This window comes from Procambarus clarkii, chromosome 48 (genome assembly GCF_040958095.1).
Source record: "Procambarus clarkii isolate CNS0578487 chromosome 48, FALCON_Pclarkii_2.0, whole genome shotgun sequence".
Lineage (NCBI taxonomy): Eukaryota > Metazoa > Arthropoda > Malacostraca > Decapoda > Cambaridae > Procambarus > Procambarus clarkii.
In genome coordinates this window covers 8,088,663-8,095,341 of record NC_091197.1, presented here as the reverse complement: position 1 = coordinate 8,095,341, position 6,679 = coordinate 8,088,663, and positions in this window count along the sequence as shown.

The following is a 6,679-nucleotide window of genomic DNA, read 5'->3' as shown; positions in this document are numbered from 1 at the left end:
GGGGGGGGGGCCGTTTAGAGGCGTCTCGTTGCCAGTGGGGGAGGGGTCGTTACCAGTGGGGGGGGGGGTCGTTTAGAGGGGTCTCGCTGCCAGTGGGGGGGGGGTCGTTTAGAGGGGTCCCGCTGCCAGGGGGGGGGGGTCGTTTAGAGGGGTCTCATTGCCAGGGGGGGGGTCGTTTAGAGGGGAGTCTTTGTCAGTGGGGGGTCGTTGCGAGAGAGGTGTCGTTGCGAGGAGAGGGTCGTTGCGAGGAGGGGAGGTCGTTGCGAGGGGGGGGGGGGTCGTTGCGAGGAGGGGAGGTCGTTGCGAGGGGGGGGGTCGTTGCGAGGAGGGGGGTCATTGCGAGGAGGGGGTCGTTGCGAGGAGGGGGGTCGTTGCGAGCGGGGGGTCGTTGCGAGGGGGGTCGTTCCCGCTGGAAGCAGTTTACCGTCTCCGTGTATGCCTGCGTCGTGCACACTGAAACATTAACGACTTAACGACAAGCGCGTTACGTCGAACAAATAGACATTTGTTTGGGTTGCAAACCGCTGCAACACGCCTGCCTGACCACACAGGATGATGATGATGATGATGATGATGATGATGATGATGATGATGATGATGATGATGATATCTGAAGCAAGACTTGTTTGCCTCATTATAAACACGTGTTGAGTCGCCTGGTATTCACCTCAAGCGAGGGAAACTGTTTACTGGCTGCTGTGTTTACCACACACCTGACGCTCAGCACCTGGAGCCCTGTGAAGCGGCGGTGTGATACCTGTTCATGGTTCCAGGGATCAATGTCCTTGCGACCCGGTCTCTGTCAAGGCTTTCTGGTTGCTGGTCAGGTTAACCAGGTTTGCTAGACGCAGTTGCTCGTAGCTCGATGTGTGAGCTTGACCCACTGTCGTGTTATCAGGTATCCTTCGAAGGTGTTTATCAAGTTCTCTTTAGAAAACCGAGAGAGATCGGTTAGTTGTGCCTCTTATAAGTAATGATGGTAGTGTTAGAAGGTCTTGGGTCCTTAGTGTTGATAGAATCGTCTCTCAGCGTTCCTATTGCATTTGTGCTTTCCAACGGGGCTATGTTGCACTTCCTGCCGTGCCTTCTGGTCTCATGTGGCATTATTTCCACGTGCAAATTTGGTAGCAGTTCCTCTAATATTTTGTGTAAATTATTAAGTATTTCTCTCAGCCACGCTCTATATGGATTACAGATTTCTAAATTATAAGCGATCGCAATATTGTAGATGTTTTATCGAATGAATTCCGGCAGTAAATGTTATTTGCACGCTCTCCAGATAAGCAATTTCTCCAGCTTTGAATGTGGTTGTTATTGTGCAGCAGTATTCCACTCTAGAGAATACTGGCGTCTTCGAAAGTATCAATATTCTTCTGGCATCTCTAGTTTGAATGGTTCTTGCTATCCAACATGTTATTTTTCTTGCAGTTGTGACAGACACTTTTCTTTGTTCTTTCACGGTAAAGACTTCCGATCTTACTCCCAAATCTTTAGGAATTTTTTCGGTAATATAATCTGAGTTTTGTACCTTGTTTACGTTCTGATACTTTTGTGTTTTCCAGAACGCAGGAGCTGGAACTTATCTCCAGTAAACATGTTATTGGAGAGGTCTGACCTGACCTCCAAATCCATCAGTTTGTAGGTCTGTCGTGTCCTCTACACTGTCTACTCTCATGGAAATCATAGTGTCATACGCAAAGGATAACACAGTTCAATAATGTGTCCTTGCCAAGGTCCGATATGACGAGAAAAGTGACGTAGCAAATACAGTACCTTAGTGTACTGTGTTTCTCCCGGTGGATGATCCGGATTTGATTTTGTTGACAATTACATTCAGGGTTCTGTTTGTTAGAAAGTTAATCTTCGTACTTTGTCGGTAACTTTTTGGTGCACATCTTGTGTGCAATAACACTATGGTCACAGCTGTCGAAAGCGGTCGCGAAATCTATGCATATTATATTAGCGTTTTGTTTGTCATCCATTGCCTCTAAGACTAGGTATGGTCTTCTATAGTCATGGTCTAGCTATTGTGAGAGACAGGAGCGAACTGTACTGAACCCACAATCTAGGATTATGTAGCCACCGATTTCGTATGTTTTGTGATCCTCCTTCTTAGCACTCAAAGATTTTTATGATCTCTGATGTTGCTATTAGTCTATAATTTCTTTTCATCTTCTTTACTACCACCTTTGTGGATTGGCGCGCTCTCCACTGTTTTAATACGTTGGTGATAACACTAGTATCTAGGCTCTGTCTCCAAATGTTGTTTAGAACTCCCTCGCTAGAATAGAATAGAATAAAAAAATGGCAAATAGCGGTTTTTGCCATTTTTATATATATAGAGAATTCCAAGTACCTGGGCCGGGTGCACTGGGCATGCTGTCTATGGCAACCTCAAAGCTCAGTGGGGTTAGGGGTGACATCTGATTTATGGTTCGAAGTTGGTATCAAATTCACGGAGAATTCGTTTGGATCATTTATCTTTAATGTTTTCAGGGGTTCTCTGAAAAGAGAATCGTACTGAAGCGTCAGAATTTATCTTATTTCCTTGTCATCTGTGAAAGTTCCACCACACTTGTACAAAAGGTTACTACTGGCTGTAGCTCTTGTTTGATATTTTATATAGCAAATTAATTTTGTGTTACTCTACTTCACTGATGGTCTTTTATATTATTCAAGTAACTTTTATTCGATCGTTTCTATATCTCTGAACAGCCTTCGTTTTCGTTCTTGAGATTGTGTGGTGTGTTCTAGTTGTATGCAATACTTTTTCTTCGCCTATAAAGGGAACACCGTTCTCGTTCCACTATGTATATTTTTTCCCGTTTTTCGGAGGTATTTGACTTCCACAAATGTTTAGTACTACTCTGTCTTTTCTCGAAGCACTGATTTAGAGTTCCATTATTTAGCTGTTCTTCACAGCCTACTTCTACGGGATCTTGGCTCATTAGTTCTCAGTTAATCAGTTTATTTTAACAAAATTAATTTGCTTAATTCTTCTCTTCTCAATTTGAGAGTGGCTGCACAGGTCTGTTGGCTATGATGGTCTGAACGTCCATTAGGTTATACCTGTATTTGTAAGCATTATTTTCCTAACCAGTTCACCATTGTAAAATTGAAGTAAATGGAGTTTTATTTTATGGTTGATTCTACTATTTGCTGGTTTAAGACAAATCTTTCACACATCCATAAGAGGTCAATTGACTGACTGTTCATTTAGACTACCTTCTGGGATTCCTTCGAGTAAAACTAATTTCCACCACCTCTTTCCATTTTAGGTGCGGCAAAATGAAGTCACAAAGCAAGATGACATGGAAATAGAATAACGCTTACAAAAATTCACAATCTGGTCTTATAGACTGTTAAAGATTTGAAAGTCACGACTTCCATACAAGGACAATCATCACATCTAGAATATATATTTTGATTATCAGCTTTGCCACCATTTTGTTTGAGGCGTTAAGCAGCTGAGTGTAGCTGAGGTTGTCTTTGATGTACAGGTTAACATCATCTCGCACGAGGCAGAAACAAATGGGCAAAGTTTCTTTCACGCTGAATGCCCCTGTTACCTAGCAGTAAATAGGTACCTGGGAGTTAGTTAGCTGTCACGGGCTGCTTCCTGGGGGTGGAGGCCTGGTCGAGGACCGGGCCGCGGGGACACTAAAGCCCCGAAATCATCTCAAGATAACCTCAAGATAACCCTGTAGCCTGTGTTTTCTCACTCTTGAAAAGTTTAAATTCTGGTATCAATACCTTACTGGCAATATTAGTCTTCAATTGCTATATTCAGAAAGTAGTTATAAAGAGGACTTTGTTCTGCATGTTATATGCTGGCCAATACAAAATGAGTTATCACTTTTGGGGGAGTGGTGAGTATGTTGCTTGGTTTTAATGTCTGGTTCAGTTGGGGTGGCATTGTGTCCTGTCTAGCATCTGATCGGGTTTGTGGTAGAGTTTTGACATTTTTTTTGTCACTCTTTTTTGCTTTCTTTTATTAAAAATCTCTTCGGTATGTATGGGATTTACTGTATTCATATTTTTTTTTTATTCACCAGGTTTGTTAGATATGAAATATTGGGCAGTGTCTGTCAGAGCATTCTTTCTTGTTTAGTGAGTAAGTAATTATCAAAAGAAGGCACGAAACCGGGAAGGCTATGTAGCACCATCAAATGCGCAAAATAATCAGAGGGCGCTAAATATCACCAAGGATGCCAATACGAGAACAAAAACGCATAAGGCGAACGATATCAAAAGTATCCGAGTCACCAAGAATTCTATCGAGGGACAGGTGACCGCGAGGGGCGGTCGGAAAGCAAGACACACGCTCGTCCTGGAAGTCAGGACATTCAAGAAGGACATGCACGACCGTAAGAGGGACAATGCAACTAGGACAATAAGGAGCAGGGCGGCGCTCCATCAAGTGACCGTGGGTTAAGCGAGTATGGCCAATACGCAACCTCGCCAGAGCTGTCTTGTTTAGTGAATTTGTACAGCTTGGATATTTACACTATTTTCCAGCCAGAGAGAAATGCACCTGCATTTTGGATATTTCTGCAATTTCTTGGGTAATTATATTTGCATGTTCCATTAGTTCTTCCTGATAGCCAATATTTACATACACCTCAGGCATAATATCACCATGTTTCAAGTTAATACTTTGTTCGATTTTCTTGGCCTGTTTACCTTACACTGTTGCATATTGGCTGAACAGTGTATAATGTTTGGTCAAAAGACGACTGTATTTTTATGTAATATAATAAAGTATATTTCGGATAATTCCATCTGTTTTTCCCAGGATGAAGATATCCCCTTTCCCTTGATCTTAGAAATATACATATACATTACATATGCAAACATATATATTGACATTGATAAGTATCCATCAAGTTAACACACGACTTGATAATGGTTCGAACCGAATCGGGCTGTGGTGGGTATGTGGGCCTGAGGGCCGCTCCAAGCAACAACCTGGTGGACCAAACTCTCACAAGTCAAGTCTGGCCTCGGGCCGGGCTTGGGGAGTAGAAGAACTTCCAGAACCCCATCAACCAGGTATCAACCAGGTATCAACCAGGTATCAACCATGTATCAACCAGGTATCAACCAGGAAACGTCGTCGTCGTCTCTTCATCTTATGATGTGTGGTCATCAAATCCTCAGCCACGATATTGTGACTCATAGTCAGTACAATACATCCCCCTGCCCGGGGTGATGATAACCCCCCCCCCTACTCGGGGTGATGATATTTACGCCGACTAATTTACTGTTTATACCGGCAGGATCGAGCACTTAGCTCTTGGGCTCTGCTTCTAACGGCTGATTGTCTAATGTTCAGACTCCTGATCTATTTCCCTCTATCATTCGACTGTATATTTTATTTCATTTATATACAACTGTTGGAGATTATTTGTGTTTGAAACACGTGGGTGAAGCGTTTACAACGTGGGTTTAACGAGCATATGTTCACATCTCATACAACACTGAATTCCAGGAACATGGTTGTGCTCAGATCTCTCACAACAATGAACACCGAGAACATGTGTGTGCTCACATCTCACTCAACAATGAACACCGAGAACATGTGTGTGTTCAGATCTCACCTCCAATAATCACCAACCAATTAACCTAAAATTCCGTTTGCTAAAAGTTTGTTCAGTAATTCTGTTCACATTGTGTTCAGCCTTAGATAATTACCCAATAATATTTCTCCCTCGCAAATTAGCTCTTTGGAGTCCAGCAAACTGCTTCTCTCCTAATTTTTGCCTCAGATTTGCACAGATTTCCATTTACTAACTCGGAGTTTCATAGGCTAATTACACTTAATTTTAATTGTATTACTGCATATTAAACTTAAAACAGTTCAGCATCATTTTTTTTCGAGCAAAACTGCTTATTTTATTTTACACTGTTACAGGAATGTATAATACAATCGTTGGTAGCAATATATGATGGGGTTGAGAGTTGATCTTGTAAGACGAATTCTAAGTGGTTGTTAGTTAATTAGTTGAGGGAGTTTCGTTGGTTGTTCTTGTTAATTCCCGCGGTCAGCTGGTTCCTCTCAGACTCTCGTCTTGTTGCGTCACTGTCTGCGTCGCCGTGTTGACGTGTCTGCGTCAGTGTGTCGACGTGTCTGCGTCAGTGTGTCGACATGCAGCCCCAACACACACATACACCAGGTGCAGCACCCAACACACACACGCACACACACACATACACCAGGTGCAGCCCCCCAACACACACACATACACCAGGTCCAGCACCCAACACACACACATACACTAGGTGCAGCCCCCAACACACACACACACACACACACACACACACACACACACACACACACACACCAGGTGCAGCCCCCAACACACACACACACACACACACACACACACACACACACACACACACACACACACACACACACACACACACACCAGGTGCAGCCCCCAACACACACACACACACACACACACACACACACACACACACACACACACACACACACACACACACACACACACACACACACACACATCAGGTGCAGCCCCCAACACACACACACACCAGGTGCAGCCCCCAACACACCATGAACCATACTGTTCCTAGGATCATATTTGTACGCAGTTACACAAAAATTCAAAGTGCACCAAAAATGACATTACATTTTACCGTGGGGCGTAGA